This window comes from Monodon monoceros, unplaced genomic scaffold, assembly GCF_005190385.1.
Source record: "Monodon monoceros isolate NGI ecotype Baffin Bay Population unplaced genomic scaffold, NGI_Narwhal_1 Super_Scaffold_14, whole genome shotgun sequence".
In the NCBI taxonomy this organism is placed as follows: Eukaryota; Metazoa; Chordata; class Mammalia; order Artiodactyla; family Monodontidae; genus Monodon; species Monodon monoceros.
In genome coordinates, this window is record NW_021703770.1 from 32,277,708 (window position 1) to 32,294,249 (window position 16,542).

The 16,542-nt window shown below is 39.0% G+C and overlaps 1 protein-coding gene across 6 annotated transcripts in view; it reads left to right on the plus strand.

The window, feature by feature from the left end:
- The window catches only part of NCALD (neurocalcin delta), a 428,946-nt gene that overhangs the window by 343,299 nt on the left and 69,105 nt on the right, over positions 1-16,542 (plus strand). Inside the window, exon 1 of one of the 6 annotated variants that reach the window (XM_029222625.1) lies at positions 6,834-7,000. The exons of 4 other annotated variants lie outside the window; for them this stretch is intronic. The gene's annotated coding sequence lies outside the window, so the exon portion shown is untranslated. Of the gene's footprint in view, positions 1-6,833; positions 7,001-16,542 lie in introns of those variants that run through there. One more of the 6 variants, XM_029222621.1, reaches the window with a different exon arrangement.

Here is a 16,542-nt window from a genome sequence, read left to right on the forward strand (position 1 = left end):
AGCTTTCTATCCTGTTCCATTGATCTATATTTCTGTTTTTGTGCCAGTACCATACTGTCTTGATTACTGTAGCTTTGTAGTATAGTCTGAAGTCAGGGAACCTGATTCCTCCAGCTCCATTTCTCGTTCTCAAGATTGTTTTGGCTATTCGAGGTCTTTTGTGTTTCTATACAAATTCTGAAATTTTTTGTTCTAGTTCTGTGAAAAATGCCATTGGTAGTTTGATAGGGATTGCATTGACTCTGCAGATTGCTTTGGGTAGTAGAGTCATTTTCACAATGTTGATTCTTCCAATCCAAGAACATGGTATATCTCTCCATCTACTTGTATTATCTTTAATTTTTTTCATCAGTGTCTTATAATTTTCTGCATACAGGTCTTTGGTCTCCTTAGGTAGGTTTTATTCCTAGATATTTTATTCTTTTTGTTGCAGTGGTAAATGGGTGTGTTTTCTTAATTTCACTTCCAGATTTTTCATCATTAGTGTATAGGAATGCCAGAGATTTCTGTGCATTAATTTTGTATCCTGCTACTTTACCAAATTCATTGACTAGCTCTAGTAGTTTTCTGGTAGGATTTTCTATGTATAGTATCATGTCATCTGCAAACAGTGACAGCTTTACTTCTTCTTTTCCAATTTGGATTCCTTTTATTTCTTTTTCTTCTCTGATTGCTGTGCCTAAAACTTCCAAAACTATGTTGAATAATAGTGGTGAGAGTGGGCAGCCTTGTCTTTTTCCTGATCTTAGAGGAAATGGTTTCAGTTTTTCACCCTTGAGGACGATATTGGCTGTGGGTTTGTCATATATGGCCTTTATTATGTTGAGGTAAATTCCCTCTAAGCCTACGTTCTGGAGAGTGTTTATCATAAATGGGTGTTGAATTTTGTCAAAAGCCTTTTCTGCATCTGTTGAGATGATCATATGGTTTTTATTCTTCAATTTGTTAATATGGTGCATCACACTGATTGATTTGCTTATATTGAAGCATCCTTGCATTCCTGGTATAAACCCCACTTGATCATGGTGTGTGATCTTTTTAATGTGCTGTTGGATTCTGTTTGGTAGTATTTTGTTGAGGAGTTTTGCATCTGTGTTCATCAATGATATTGGTCTGTAGATTTCTTTTTTTGTGACATCTTTGTCTGGTTTTGGTATCAGGGTGATGGTGGCCTCGTAGAATTAGTTTGGGCATGTTCCTCCCTCTGCTATATTTTGGAAGCGTTTGAGAAGGATAGATGTTAGCTTCTCTCTAAATTTTTGATAGAATTGGCCTATGAAGCTGTCTGGCCCTGGGCTTTTGTTTGTTGGAAGTTTTTTTTTTTTTTTTTGCTGTACGCGGGCCTCTCACTGTTGTGGCCTCTCCCGTTGCGGAGCACAGGCTCCAGATGCGCAGGCTCAGCGGCCATGGCTCATGATCCCAGCGGCACGTGGGATCCTCCCAGACTGGGGCACGAACCCATGTCCCCTGCATCGGCAGGCAGACTCTCAACCACTGTGCCACTAGGGAAGCCCCTGTTGGAAGATCTTTAATCACAGTTTCAATTTCAGTGCTTGTGAATGGCCTGTTTATATTTTGTTTCTTCCTGGTTCAGTCCTGTAAGGTTGTGCTTTTCTAAGAATTTGTCCATTTCTTCCAGGTTTACATTTTATTGGCATATAGTTGCTTATAGTAGTCTCTCATGATCCTTTGTATTTCTGCAGTGTCAGTTGTTACTTCTCCTTTTTCATTTCTAATTCTGTTGATTTGAGTCTTCTCCCTTTTTTCCTGATGAGTCTGGCTAATGGTTTATCAATTTTGTTTATCTTCTCAAAGAACCAGTTTTTAGTTTTATTGATCTTTGCTTTTGTTTCCTTCAGTTCTTTTTCATTGATTTCTGATCTTTATGATTTCTTTCATTCTGCTGACTTTGGGGTTTTTGTTCTTGTTCTTCTTTCTCTAATTGCTTGAAGTGTAAGGTTAGATTGTTTGAGATTTTTCTTGTTTCTTGAGGTAGGACTGTATTGCTATCAACTTCCCTCTTAGAACTGCTTTTGCTGCATCCCATAGGTTTTGAGTCATCGTGTTTTCATTGTCAGTTGTTTCTAGGTATTTTTTATTTCCTCTTTTATTTCTTTAGGGATCTCTTGGTTATTTAGTAGTGTATTGTTTAGCCTCCATTTGTTTGTATTTTTTACAGTTTTTTCCTGTAATTGATGTGTAGTCTCATAGCATTGTGGTTGGAAAAGATACCGGATATGGTTTCAATTTTCTTAAATTTACCAAGGCTTGATTGGTGATCCAAGATATGATCTATCCTGGAGAATGTTCCATGAGCACTTGAGAAGAAAGTGTATTCTGTTGCTTTTGGATGAAATGTGCTGTAAATATCAATTAAGTCCATCTTGTCTAATGTGTCATTTAAAGCTTGTGTTTTCTTATTTATTTTCATTTTGGAGGATCTGTCCATTTTTGAAAGTGGAGTGTTAAAGTCCCCTACTCTTACTGTGTTACTGTCGATTTCCCCCTTTATGGCTGTTAGCATTTGCCTTATGTATTGAGGTGCTCCTATGTTGGGTGCATATATATTTATAATTGTTATGTCTTCTTGGATTGATCCCTTGATCATTATGTAGTGTCTTTCTTTGTCTCTTGTAATAGTCTTTTTAAAGTCAATTTTTTCTGATTTGAGAATTGCTACTCCAGCTTTCCTTTGATGTCTGTTTGCATGGAATATCTTTTTCCATCGCCTCACTTTCAGTCTGTATGTGTCCCTAGGTCTGAAGTGGGTCTCTTGTAGACAGCATATACACGGGTCCTGTTTTTGTATCCATTCAGCCAGTCTATGTCTTTTGGTATAATCCAAACCATTTAATCCATTTACACTTAAGGTAATTATCGATATGTACTTTTCTATTACCATTTTCTTAATTGTTTTGGGTGTGTTATTGTAGGTCTTTTCCTTCTCTTGTGTTTCCTGCCTAGAGAAGTTCCTTTAGCCTTTGTTGTAAAGCTGGTTTGGTGGTGCTGAAATCTCTTAGCTTTTGCTTGTCTGTAAAGGTTTTAATTTCTCCATCGAATCTGAATGAGGTCCTTGCTGGGTAGAGTAATCTTGTTTGTAGGTTTTTCCCTTTCATCACTTAAACTATGTCCTGCCACTCCCTTCTGGCTTGCAGAGGTTCTGCTGAAAGATCAGCTGTTAACCTTATGGAGATTTCCTTGTATGTTATTTGTTGCTTTTCCCTTGCTGCTTTTAGTATTTTTCCTTTGTATTTAATTTTTGATAGTTTGATTAATATGTGTCTTGGGGTGTTTCTCCTTGGATTTATCCTGTATGGGACTCTCTGCACTTTCTGGACTTGAGTGACTATTTCCCTTAGCATGTTAGGGAAGTTTTCAACTATAATCTCTTCAAATATCTCAGACCCTTTCTTTTTCTCTTCTTTTTCTGGGACCCTGTAGTTCGAATGTTGGTGCATTTAATGTTATCCCAGAGGTCTCTGAGACTGTCCTCAATTCTTTTCTTTCTTTTTTGTTTATTCTGATCTGGTGAAGTTATTTCCACTATTTTATATTTCAGGTCACTTACCTGTTCTGCCTCAGTTATTCTGCTATTGATTCCTTCTAGGGAATTTTTAATTTCAGTTACTGTGTTGTTCATCGTTGTTTGCTCTTTAGTTCTTCTAGGTCCTTCTTAAACACTTCTTGTATTTTCTCCATTCTATATCCAAGATTTTGGATCGTCTCTACTATCATTACTATGAATTCTTTTTCAGGTAGACTGCCTATTTCCTCTGCATTTGTTTGGTCTGGTGGGTTTTTACCTTGCTCCTTCATCTGCTGCATATTTCTGTGTCTTCTCATTTTGCTTAACTTACTGTGTTTGGGGTCTCCTTTTCGCAGGCTGCACGTTCATAGTTCCCATTGTTTTTGGTGTCTGCCCCCAGTGGGTGAGGTTGGTTCAGTGGCTTGTGTTGGTTTCCTGGTGGAGGGGACTAGTGCCTGTGTTCTGGTGGGTGGGGCTCGATCTTGTCTTTCTGATGGGCAGGGCTGCCTCCGGTGGTGTGTTTTGGGGTGTCTGTGAAGTTAGTGTGATTTTAGGCAACCTCCCTGCTAATGGGTGGGGTTGTGTTCCTGTCTTGCTAGTTGTTTGGCATGGGGCATCCAGCACTGGAGCTTGCTGGCCACTGGGTGGATCTGGGACTTAGCGTTGAGACTGAGATCTCTGGGAGAACTCTCGCCGATTGGTAATACTTGGGGCCGGGACGTCTCTTGTGGTCCAGTGTCCTGAACTCAGCTCCCCCTCCTCAGAGGCTCAGGTGTGACACCAGGCCAGGACATCAAGACACTGTCAGCCACACGGCTCAGAAGAAAAGGGAGAAAAAAAGAAAGAAAAATTATAATAATAATAAAATAATTTAAAACATTTTTAAAATTTATTAAAATAAAATTTTTAAAAAGAGAGCAACCAAACTAATAAATCACCAATGATAACATGTGCTAAAAACTAAGCTAAGATAAACATTAAAATTAGAAACAAATTAGTCACAGACAGCAAACCCCAAGTCCACCACCTCAATTTTGCGATGATTCGTTTTCTATTCAGGTATTCCACAGATGCATGGTACATCAAGCTGATTGTGGGGATTTATTAATCTGCTGCTCCGGAGGCTGCACAGAGAAATTTCCCTTTCTCTTCCGTTTGCACAGCTCCTGGGCTTCAGCTTTGGTTTTGGCCCTGCTCTGTGTGTAGGTCACCCTGAGGTATCTTTTGGGAAGTCTGAGGTCTTCTGCCAGTGTTCAGTAGGTGTTCTGTAGGATTTGTTCCACATGTGGGTGTATTTTTGTTGTATTTGTCGGGAGGAAGGTGATCTCCACGTCTTACTCCTCTGCCATCTTGAAGATCCCCCTCTACTTAGTCTTAAAAATGATAGAAAATTCAAAATAAAAAGGTGTTAGTATTTGTTGAATTTTAAACTAATTTAAGGCCAGAATTTTAAGAACTGATAACTTCTTGTTTCAGAGGACATCACCTATTGGCAAACTGTGGTACTGCAGTTTCACTGCATAAAGAGGAAGAGATGATTAGGCAGCCATGGATTTGGAGTCGAAGAGATGGTAAAGCAGGCAGCCCAGAGAACATGGGGCCCTGGAAGTCTAGAAGGAAGTGCTTTCTCTGCTCTCTTCCCATTCCCCTCGTTGCTGTGATGTACATTTCTGACAGAAAACCAGAACTATAACTGGAACAAATTACAAATTTGTGAATTGTGACTGTTGCTGAAATCTACCACTGGTGTGACATCCTGACCCATTTAGATAGGCATTGGATTCAATGAGCCAATTGTCCTTGTGCTAACAGGTAAATTCCTAGCTATCATTAATCTGAAATTAAACGGGGGAGCGTTCATTATAGCATTACACTTTGATTTTACTTTTGCAGTGCTATAGCTAATAGCATCAGGAAAATAACTTTGCAAATAAAAATGTATCTTTTCTCCCAGATGGGGCTGGGACAGAAGTAAAGGAAGAGGAAGATGGAATAGGAAGATTCTATGGTCAGTTTGAACATTAGTCTTACTGTGCTAGAAGTAATTCCTGACTCTTAACTGAAGAAATTTCATTCTTTTGCAGTGACATAAATGTAGTCTGCTCAGCTGGTTTAGTTTCCATTTATATTTTGTAGCACCCCAGAGCTACTTTTTGTCTTTTTAAAGAAGCCAGCAGAAGCCAGCCAGAAGAAATCCTGAAAACTTTAGCATGGGAAGGTTTTGAGAGCAATCTTTTCTCCCCGCCTTTTAACCTCTTTCCCCTTTGAATGGTATATGTTTCAATGGATGTATTTTTCAGAGTACGTTCCTCTGCATTTTACTTCATCTTATTTAATGGACTTCCTATTAATTAAGAGGGAGAATGAACTAGGAAATAAGCACTGTGTGGAGTTAGAAGTAAGGTAGGGTTGTCCTAAAGGAAATGAAGCTGAAGTTAGAAAATGTGCCGGACCTTCCTTTTATTCTGCTGTCCTAGGCTTTCACTGAAGTTTGTGTTTGGGGACACCCATTTACTCCATGCTGAGTCCCAAAGGGATGTGGACAAGAGCATTTAGAAGGGGAGGATTTGGCACCTCTATGGTGACCCCCAAAGTAAAAATCCAGAAAGGTTTAAAATGTAAAGTGTTTTAAAGTAGCACTGTTTTGGTCATTCATCCTTGTGTAGACATTTTACAATGCAGGGATTCTGAATTCATCTCACTTGATTCCCCATCCTAGTTGATGTGAGGCTCGTTAGACTCTCATCTGACTCAGGGCCACCACGCCCCATGTTTCTTCTCTTTCTTTCCATTACTAGCCTGGTCTCAGTACATTGATGTAGATTCTTATATCATTTTAAAAATATCTTTTCTTCCAGCTCCCCTTGAGCTTCTGTTTTTATCCATTTACTTACAAATAGATTTAATTAGCTTAGAATACTATCCCCAGAATTTCTTAGTTCTGTCCTTCTGTTCTACAGAGAGAGACACAAACTTCATGCTGGTGACACTGAGACCAATGGGAACTTCAGAGGGGCATGCATTTTCTTGCCAGAAACTGTAAGGAACAGCCTTGAAGAGGAAAGTTGTAGGCACTCTTTAGTCACAACTTCAAGGGTTGAGGTTGCTGGGTAGCTGTCCGTGATGGTTGTGGGGTGTGTGCGTGCACACACACACACACACACACACACCCTCACATGCACTCACAAACACATACACATCACAGTTGACAGATGACCTATTGAAATAATTTCAGAGCTGTTCTGTGGTTGCTACGACAACCAATGCTCTCTTGGCTTTCATCTGGCCATGTGACAGGGACTTTGACGTCAGCCGGAGGCAGAGTCTGTGGCTGAGTCCACACAGTCAAAGGCCTGTGAGAATCTGGTGGATGCTGGCCGCCGCTGCTGCTCTTAACGCTGCTGCCGCTGCTGCTTCTGCGTCCCAGGGGCTGCAGAGCATGGACTGTTAAATCTTGCACTTCTTCTGTGTGAGGTAATTAGTTTGCTTTATATACAATAGTTAGATGTGTTTGTAGATCATTGTGGTTTGCCCCTCTCTCTTACCTCTTACAAGTTTGTCTTCATGAACAATTACTGTTGTACCAGGAGAAAAATGTGAAGCAGCTTCTAGTTGTTAATTTCGGGTGGAATCTCTGGCATTTGGTTAAATTTGGATTAGTGTTCTGTGAAGTAGGTTAAAATATTAGCCGCCTTTCTTGTTCAACACTTGCTAACATGACATTATTTAGAGATACAGGTTTTGCGGCTTGAGCCAACTATTCCCCGTTGAATTCCAGGAATCCTCCCTTCAGTATTGTTTTGGGTTTAAAGACTCCAGCATAGCCTTGCAGTATGTTGCTAACTTTGCTTTTTTTATATTTGCTACCATATTCTGAATCAGCCTAGAGTAGTTTGGTATTTGGTTTCTGTCTTGTTTGTAGCATTCATAATTAGCAACAATAGGCACGGCGGGAAGGAACATTATACTTTGAAACAAAAGTTGGGGTTCTTCTAGTAAATAGAGTATTCTGAAAATACCAGGGAAAACTGTCAAGAGCTTCCTGTTTAGAGAAAAATAATCTGGAATATGCCAAGGAAGTTGGGGTGGAACCTCTGACATGTGCTCATGCAGTTGCTTTTTGGTTCTTAGAGCAAAGTGCACATTTTCAGTATCTTCCTCTGAAAATTCAGCTGTGAAGAGAATAGCATTGGATGGTCTTCATTCACTAAGGAGGCATGTAAGCTATTTTTATATTTAAAAATTGAAATAATTACCTAGAGAAGAAAACAATAGCCCTAAAACTAAATTATCATTGGTAGATCTACTTTAATTCAAACACAGATATAAATAGCCACTGAAAATCGCTCTAGATCTTGAATGAGTAATTTGATAACTGTGATTAATAAGGCTTTTAATCTCTATTCCTATAACAATATATACTACAAATGGGGGGTGTTGCATTGTTGTAGTTCCTTTCTTTCCCAAGTTCAGTAATTTTGAATTTTCCATCATTGCACACAAGTTGGTTTTCGTAGCTTGTAATTCAACAAAAACCTCTGGTACTGAAGTTGATCGAGCCTAGATTTATAAGCAGGTATCTAAATCTTACAGATTTAACTGGAAAAAAAGGCAAATTTTAGAGCAGCACATGTAATGTACCTACTATTTTGATGAATAGAAAAATAATGGTTTAACTATGTAAATGAAGAATACACATTTTATAGTATGTGAGTTACATATCAGTTTTACAGTATGTGAGTTGTATATCAATATAGCAAGAATCTATTATTCTTTTCTATATTCTTTATTAGTTTCTGAATTCTGATCACCTTTATTTTACTCTTAGAGATGAACATTTTGAACAGTATTTAGCTTCAATAAATAAGTGACTAATTTTGAGTGCATAAATAATTTCTCAGTAGCTTTCAATGAGTGAATATTCATTTAACTTGCTGGCATTTGATATGTCTATTTTTGGCCAGAGTCTCCATGGAGGATTTTCCAAAAAGTCTTAACGTGCTTACACTCGAGGCACATCTACTGAGGCGTTATCTCATTTAATTTACCTCATAATTATAATAACTCAGAGGCCCTATTCTTAACACTCCTAGAAATATGTTAGTTGATTTGCAGTATTTCAAGTGAGCATGAATAGGACCCATAGCCAGTAGCACTGTCATTTAAAAGCAGTCTTTGATGGGATACTTTGATGTTTGCTTCTTTTACTCAAAATAAGGAATTTTCGTTATAGTTTTTCCAGGTAGTGAAGATTTTCTTGATGCTCTCTCTGTGTTTTAAAGTTATAAAATGATTGTATTCAGTGCCCTAATAAAACAGACTGGATTTCAGCAATACGAAATAAGTGAATATTTTAGTGTTGATCGGCAAAATGACAATGATAAAGTTTACCATTAGAAGAAAACAACCTATGCTATGATGGCAGAAATACTTTAGAATCGACAGGTCTTTTCTTACGGCAAAATAAGGGGAAAAAATGACTTATCAGAATCATCTATTTACAGCAATGAGACTGTGTTGATTTCAAGGTCAAGTTTGCTTCAACTTCAAAAGATACTAGCAAGGAATAATTTACTCTAGAAACCTGGATGTTGCATTATTAAATGCTTTATGTACAGTTTCAAGGGATTTTAATCTTTTGGGTGCCATGGACCTCTTTGGCAGGCTGGTGAAGCATATAGGTTCTTCTTACAATGATGATTTTAAATGCATGATAAAGTATGCAGGATGACAAAGGGAATTACTTTTATTGAAATACATTAACCAAATTTTTAAAATTGTGTGTGTTGTCAATAATTCACTATTAAATAAAACAAATTAGCAGCAGTTATAATTACTACCATAGTTATAATAACTACCATAATTTTGAAGTAGTGATGAACATAAAAGGTATTTCGAGATGGCTACAGTGACTGTAATGTGATGTGAGAATATCTGTGATTTCTCTTGGCAACAAAACCGCAGGTACGGTGGTTTATGCTCTACATTTTAATCTAAATTTTACTTTGAGGTTAGTGAAACTAAAGATAGAATATTTTTCCCATCCAAGTTCCTGGATCCCATGAATTCTCTCCACCCCTGAGTTAAATGATATGTAAACTTGTGATGCTAAAAGGTCTTGGAACTGCACTGGACAAAATCCACACCTCCATTTCCACATTCAGCTCTACCACATCTGATTTTGTTCTCTGATGGTGTGAATTTCACAGTATTCTCTAATTTTTGTGTGAAAGGGGTGGTATCCACTTTGCTACCAAATTGTAAATTTCTTTTGTTTTCCTCCTTAATCCATAAGCAGGCTTGTGTACTTGGACTGAGCTCATACCTAGTTAGATAGGGGTTAAGAGGAAAAACTTAACAGTGTTAACGCAAGTTAAAACCGTGGACCACAGAAGTAAGACTATAGCCATTTACAAAGGGACCTTTATCCAGTCAAAGAAAATAAGCAAGTAGTACTTTCATGAAGAATGCAGGATGTTATATGAGATCGTAGCTGAAGAAATATTCTAGAAGGTACTTTGTGTGCTCACAACAATTGAAATGAGCATTAAAGAATTTACGTCACTTTTCAGTTTGATATAAAGCACATACATGCGTAAATTGATCAATTGTAATGTAAATTTCAGTTACTCTGGATAGAGCCTGCTGGTTCACCTGTCAGAGGTCCCTGGAACAGGAGACATTGATTCAAAATGAAATGAGGAGTGGAGACACTTCCCAAGTAATCTGAACGCAAAATCTTATTTGACTTATTGGATATTCAAGAACAACACAGGAAATATTAATATTACTGTTTAGGGTGACTTATATAAGAATTGTCTCCTTTCCCATGTCACTCTTAACTTGCAGGAGATATTGCCTCATTTTCCTCTGCAGCTAACTAGGTGACTTTGCAGTTAGTTGGCTGATGTCGTGTATCGCTGCCTTTCCAGCTCTGCGTTTAGTCCTTACATCCTTTTATTACATCAGCACCATCACCCCAGCATAAGAAAATTGGAGCTATGACATTATGCACAAGCTGGTGTTTAAACTCAATCCAAATCCCTAACATTTGAAATGGAAGCTTAGCAGTTTTTCTTCATGTGTTCTCAGGGGAATTACAAAAGAGGATCTTCCCAAACATTTCTTATTCTTTGGACTAGAAAAGGACACCTTCTTCGGGGGCTTTGAGTGTCTTTGATAAAGAAACTTGGAAAAAGTCAAAAATCTCAGACTCCAGTTGGAAAGGAATGTGCCATTATTTTTCATGAAATCAAGTGTTATTTTAATGGTACCCTGTGATGGAAATCAACTAGAAATAGCATTCCAAAATGCAGTATTTTTTATTGTTTCCAGAAGTGATGCCATAAAAGTTAGTACTCATTAAGACTTCGATACAAAAATTATATGATAAATATTTAAATCCAACGGAGGCATCTACTCCAAACTAAAAACAGTCTGCTCTTTTTATTTCTGCAGTGAACTTTAGGGAGTTTTTGGACATATTAATGTAAATGCCTTTAATTAGAGACATAGCATCCCTTTAAAACTTAGTTTACATTAATGTAAAACATAGTATACTTACATCACATGAAAGTTCTATATTTGATTTTCAAGAAAGAAATCTCTAGTCTGAAACATAGTCTAGCTGCTGCCTGTCCTAAAAGGAGGATTGTCCATATTTTCTGATTTCTGAATTCCAGTGAGTGCAGGAAAACCAAAGACTGCAAACTGCTTTCATGCCAAGATGAATTCTCTTATGGATGATTCTAGAATTGCTTTACTTTTATGAATTTAAACCCTATCCATGAGAGGTAAACGTTGAGAAGAGTGTTGTATTCTTTGGCTGACTGCTCTGCTGACTCCCACAGACTTACGTATGATTCATACAACTAAAACCACGACCAATTTTGAGACGACCATATTTACAACATCCTTGGAGATAAATTTAAAACTAGCATCCCACAATAGTTGTCCGATCCTGTGCCTTCCCACGTTTTGCCATGGATCAGGTGAAGCATTAGGTTGCATCACTCAATCAGCAAGCATTTTATCAAGGGGCTACTGCATCCACAGTATCGTAGTAGGCATTTGGGGCTCCTCCCTCATGTGGTCTTTGAGGGATATGCCACTGGCATAAAGAGCCCAAGTTACTTTATAGACTTCTGACTTCTGCTGGCTTGAGCTTTTATTCAAACATTCAGTCTTTCATGCATTCAGTAAGTTTTGAGCACCTACTGTGTGCCAGACATTAGACTAGACACTAGGGATGCTATGGTGAACAAGACAGACAAGGTCTCTGCCATCATGGAACTTACAGTCTAACTATATAGGGGACCTTCCCAGAGACCTAAGTGTAACAGCAACCAAGGTTTCTCCCTCACAGCTGTGCTGGTCAGTGTAGTCAAAAAGAGAATCTTCTCTATAAGGGAAAAAAAATCAAAACAAAAGAGACAAGCAAACAACCTGGGAACCATTAGATTTTACACCAGAGTCAAACCTTAGAAGAGGCATTCCTCAGCTGGTGAAGTCAGCCTAATTTGTGAGCAGTCTGTTCATATCAGTGTCAAGGATTCCAGATCAGTACACCCAGCCCTATTTCCAAAGGCTGCTTGTCCTCTCCTGTTCAGAAGATACATGAGACTGGTAGGGACTGACCTAGGGAATAATTTTCTTTCATGCATATACCCTGCCTTATGCAAATAACAAGAGCCATTTCATCTTATGAAAGGAATCCTTAAGTTAGTTGTGCTCAAGCATATCAATCCCATCTTCCCTGTACTTACCCAGTCACGATAGATTCTCTGCTCTAATAGATAACCCCAAGTCCCAACGGCATAATACAGTACTGTTCCTTTTTCACTCAGCCACAAATCAGATTTGGGAGACAGGCTCTGCTCCATGCAGTAATCCAGGGATTCAGGCTCCTTGCATCTAGTTAAACTGATCTGGGGACAAATCCCATCTCTACCACTTGCAGATGTCACTTTGGGCAAGTTACCAAAGTCACAGTTTTCTTACCTGGATAATATTAGTACCTACCTTATAGATTTTTAAGTCAGTTTACTTGGCATGGTAACTGACAGGTATTAGGTACTCAATAATGTGAACTGTTATCATTCATTTTCTACCTCTTGTCGTGCTGCCACCACCACTGTCCCCCCAGGAGCCAGGAAGTACCACTGCCAAAGTTGGAGGACGTGTATCCCTGGTGTCATGAGAACAGCTGACACTTAGAGAGCTAGATAGTCTTCTAAGCTTTTTTCAAAATAACTATTGTTTTTTCTTCACAACATCCCAATTTTATAAATGAGGAAACTAAGGAACAGAGAGCTTGAGCACATTGCCCAGCATCACACAAGTATATAACGGAGCTCTGGGAATTTGGCTCTAGAGTCACTATGCTGTATTACCTTTTAAGCTGGAATATTTTTTCTAGAAGTAATGTTATATGTTGTGGCAGATTGTATACTATTGTGGGACGCTATTTGTAAATTTCTCTCCAAAGGCCTTGTGATTATATCTGCTCCCCCTTGCTCTTCTGGAATATTGCTACTCTCCCTCAAGAGGTGGAGTCTGTTGCCTTCCCCTTGAACCCACATGAGCTTTGTGATTGGTCCAACTGATAGAGCATAGTGAGAACAACGCTAGATGACTTCCAAGGCTGGATTTGAAAAAGAATTCAATTTTTTTTTTCTCTCGGCTATTCTTTGTTTCTCTTACACATGACATTTGCCCTTGGAAACCAGCCACCATGAGGAAGCCCAGACCATATAGAGGGGCCATATGTAGGTTTCAGCCAACACCTCCAGCTAAGATCTCAGCCAGCATCAACTGCCAGAAATGTGAGTGGGCAAAGCCTTCCGAGGACTCCAGGCCCCAGCCCCAGGGCCCCCTTCCCCTTCCTGACGCCACTTGAACCAGAGATGGACTGCCCCTGCCGAGCCATGCCCTAAACTGCAGGTTCATGTGCAAAATAAAAATGGGGGTGGTTTTAAGTCCAGAAATTTTAGAATGATTTCATAGGCAACCAGAGTAACTGGAATGTATGGGGTAATTAGAAATTACTAAAATACCTGTGTAAAGGACTAAACTGTAAGTACATGTGGATTAAATAGGTTTGGGGGATTTGGCATAAGTATCTAACCTAATTAAAATAATTTCTGGAGGAAAATATAATTCAGTTACCAGTTAAATTACAGATGGGCTTTGGGTACATATTCTGTTCATAAATTTGGAAGAGAGTCCCTACATAGTAATGCTATAGCTGGTTCTAGGAGAAGATTTGGGCTACACGTGATGGACTATGCATTAGTGAAATCTCCCTCGTTGCCTCCTCCTGGCTGGGACCCTCTCAACAGGAGAGTCCTGTGTAGACAGCAGTACTTGTGCCATTTTCCCTTGGTCACTGCTTAGTCTCTGTATCTGCTTTTGTCTTTCTCACACCTACTCTGTCTAATCTGCTGCCTAGTTTTCTATTGTTAGATCCTGCTGTCTCCTTGACACTCTCTTTTGGCCCATTTCCAATGCTTCCTAACCTATTTTTCTGCTCTAATGATTTATAGTAAAGCTAGGGAATTTCTCTTGGGCAGGTAAGATTTAGCCCATTCAGCAAAGTCTTTTTTTCTTTTAGTAAAGCTGCCAAAATGGCAGCTGTCCCACTGGCTTGCGGCTCCATGTGTTGGTCAAACCTAGTATTTGAAATACTCAGAAATGTAGTCCTTAGGTCCTGACTCAAAGAAGCATCTCTGTCCCTTCTGCTGCAGAGAAATCAATACCCCTGACTTTCTTCTTGTTAAACCTCACCCCATCCTGAGGGTCTTCCCACCTTCCCTTTAGAGGGCTAATCAGTTTGTTCACTTTTGACGTATTCATTCAACATGTATTAATTCCATATAGTGGGCCCTGTTGTTGAGCATCTATGAAAAGATTTCCTTTGTGTCCAAGGACTAGTAAGGTTCCTCCAGTTGTCTCTCATTTGCTCACCACTAACACCAGGAAGATGTGGTCCAGTCACCTAGACCTTTCAATGACCAACACATGTCCCACCTCACCCAAGATGTCCCAGCTAAGTAGGATACTACGAGGGTAACATAGGACCAACCAGTCTTTGAAAGGGTTACAGTCTAGTTGCGGAGGCCGGACAGCATATGCAGCTGAGGTCCAGAGCTTTGTCTTCCACGTTGGGTACAACTTCTTATAGTGCCTAGTGTAGCACTGGACACATAGTAACCACTTATTAAATCTCTGGTAGGTGATTAATGAATACATTAACTATAGAAAGGTATATGGCATTGAGATGACTTCAGAGGGGAAGTGAGCTTTGAGTTGGGCTTCAAAGGATATAGAATATTTGGCATGAACGGGAGTGAAAGGATTGCTCATGAATAAGAAACATCATAAGTACATTCCTAGTAACAGAAATAGACACTCACCCATCTGAGATCAAGAAAATGGCTAGGAAAAAACAAAACGTACAACCTGTAAGGTGGGTCTGTGGAGGACCTAGAATTTATCAATTTAAAACAAGCTGGGGACTTCCCTGGTGGCGCAGTGGTTAAGAATCCACCTGCCACTGCAGGGGACATGGGTTCGAGCCCTGGTCCAGGAAGATCCTACATACCACAGAGCAGCTAAGCCCGTGCACCACAACTGCTGAGCCTGTACTCTAGAGCCTGAGAGCCACAACTACTGAGCCTGCCTGCCACAACTACTGAAGCCCTTGAACCTAGAGCCCGTGCTTTGCAATGAGAAGCCCGCGCACCTCAAGGAAGAGTAGCCCCTGCTCGCCACAACTAGAGAAAGCCCATGCGCAGTGACGAAGACCCAGTGCAGCAATAAATAAATAAATAAATAAATTAAAGTCCCTGTTAAAAGTCCCCAAATAATTGGAAATTTCTTAGGTTTACACTGAGCAAAGTTTACACAAAGTTCCATGATGTAGAGATTTCAGACATACATGTGTTCAACCCACCTACTTAAACCATATTCAATACAATTTTTATATAATCACTTAGCTTGCCACCTTGCTTGTCAAAGAGAAAGCCATGGAACCTGAGATTTTCTGGTCCCAGTAATATTCTCAAATAGTCCTATATTAGTCTTCTCTTCTAAGAAACTTAAGTATAGAATCAATATATGTTGATGATAGAACATTCAGAAAATACAGAAGAATATAAAGAAAATAAACCTGACTTTTAATATTCTACTGCCTAAAATAGCCACCATTAATATTTTAAAATTAAAAAGCATTATATTTCAGTTTACTTTATATTTCATCTTACTTCACTTCAACAGAAGAAAAAGAGCCCTGAAATGAACTCAAGCATTTGAACTTTAGATAACTGTTTCTTTAAAGCAGGAATTAACGATTTTTAACTAAATTAAATTGCCAATTAAAAATTGAAATTCAGGGCTTCCCTGGTGGCGCAGTGGTTGAGAATCTGCCTGCCAATGAAGGGGACACGGGTTCGAGCCCTGGTCTGGGAAGATCCCACATGCCGCGGAGCAACTAGGCCCTTGAGCCACAACTACTGAGACTGCGCGTCTGGAGCATGTGCTCCGCAACAAGAGAGGCCGCAATAGTAAGAGGCCTGCGCATAGCGATGAAGAGTGGCCCCCACTTGCTGCAACTAGAGAAAGCCCTTGCACAGAAACGAAGACCCAACACAGCCAAAAATAAATAAATAAAAAATAAAAATAAAGGAATTCCCTTAAAAAAACAAAAAAATTGAAATTCAATCGAACAGTAAGAGATTGAGGAATCAATGTTTCTTAAAAACTAATTGTTTCTCAATGGGTATAGGTTTATATTTTCAGTTAGTAAAGCTTAGTTTACAATCTCATAAAGATCAGAAAAGATCAGAGATAATCAAAAATACCTTTGGGGAAATAAAAAGTTTTTAACCAGAGATCACCTTTAGGAATGGTCTCCTGGGGAAAACATAGATAAAAAAGTTAATATGTAAGGAATATAGTTCCTAAAGTCAAAACCACTTTCAAAAGCAAAACTAAATCATACAATAGGGAAGCAGTTA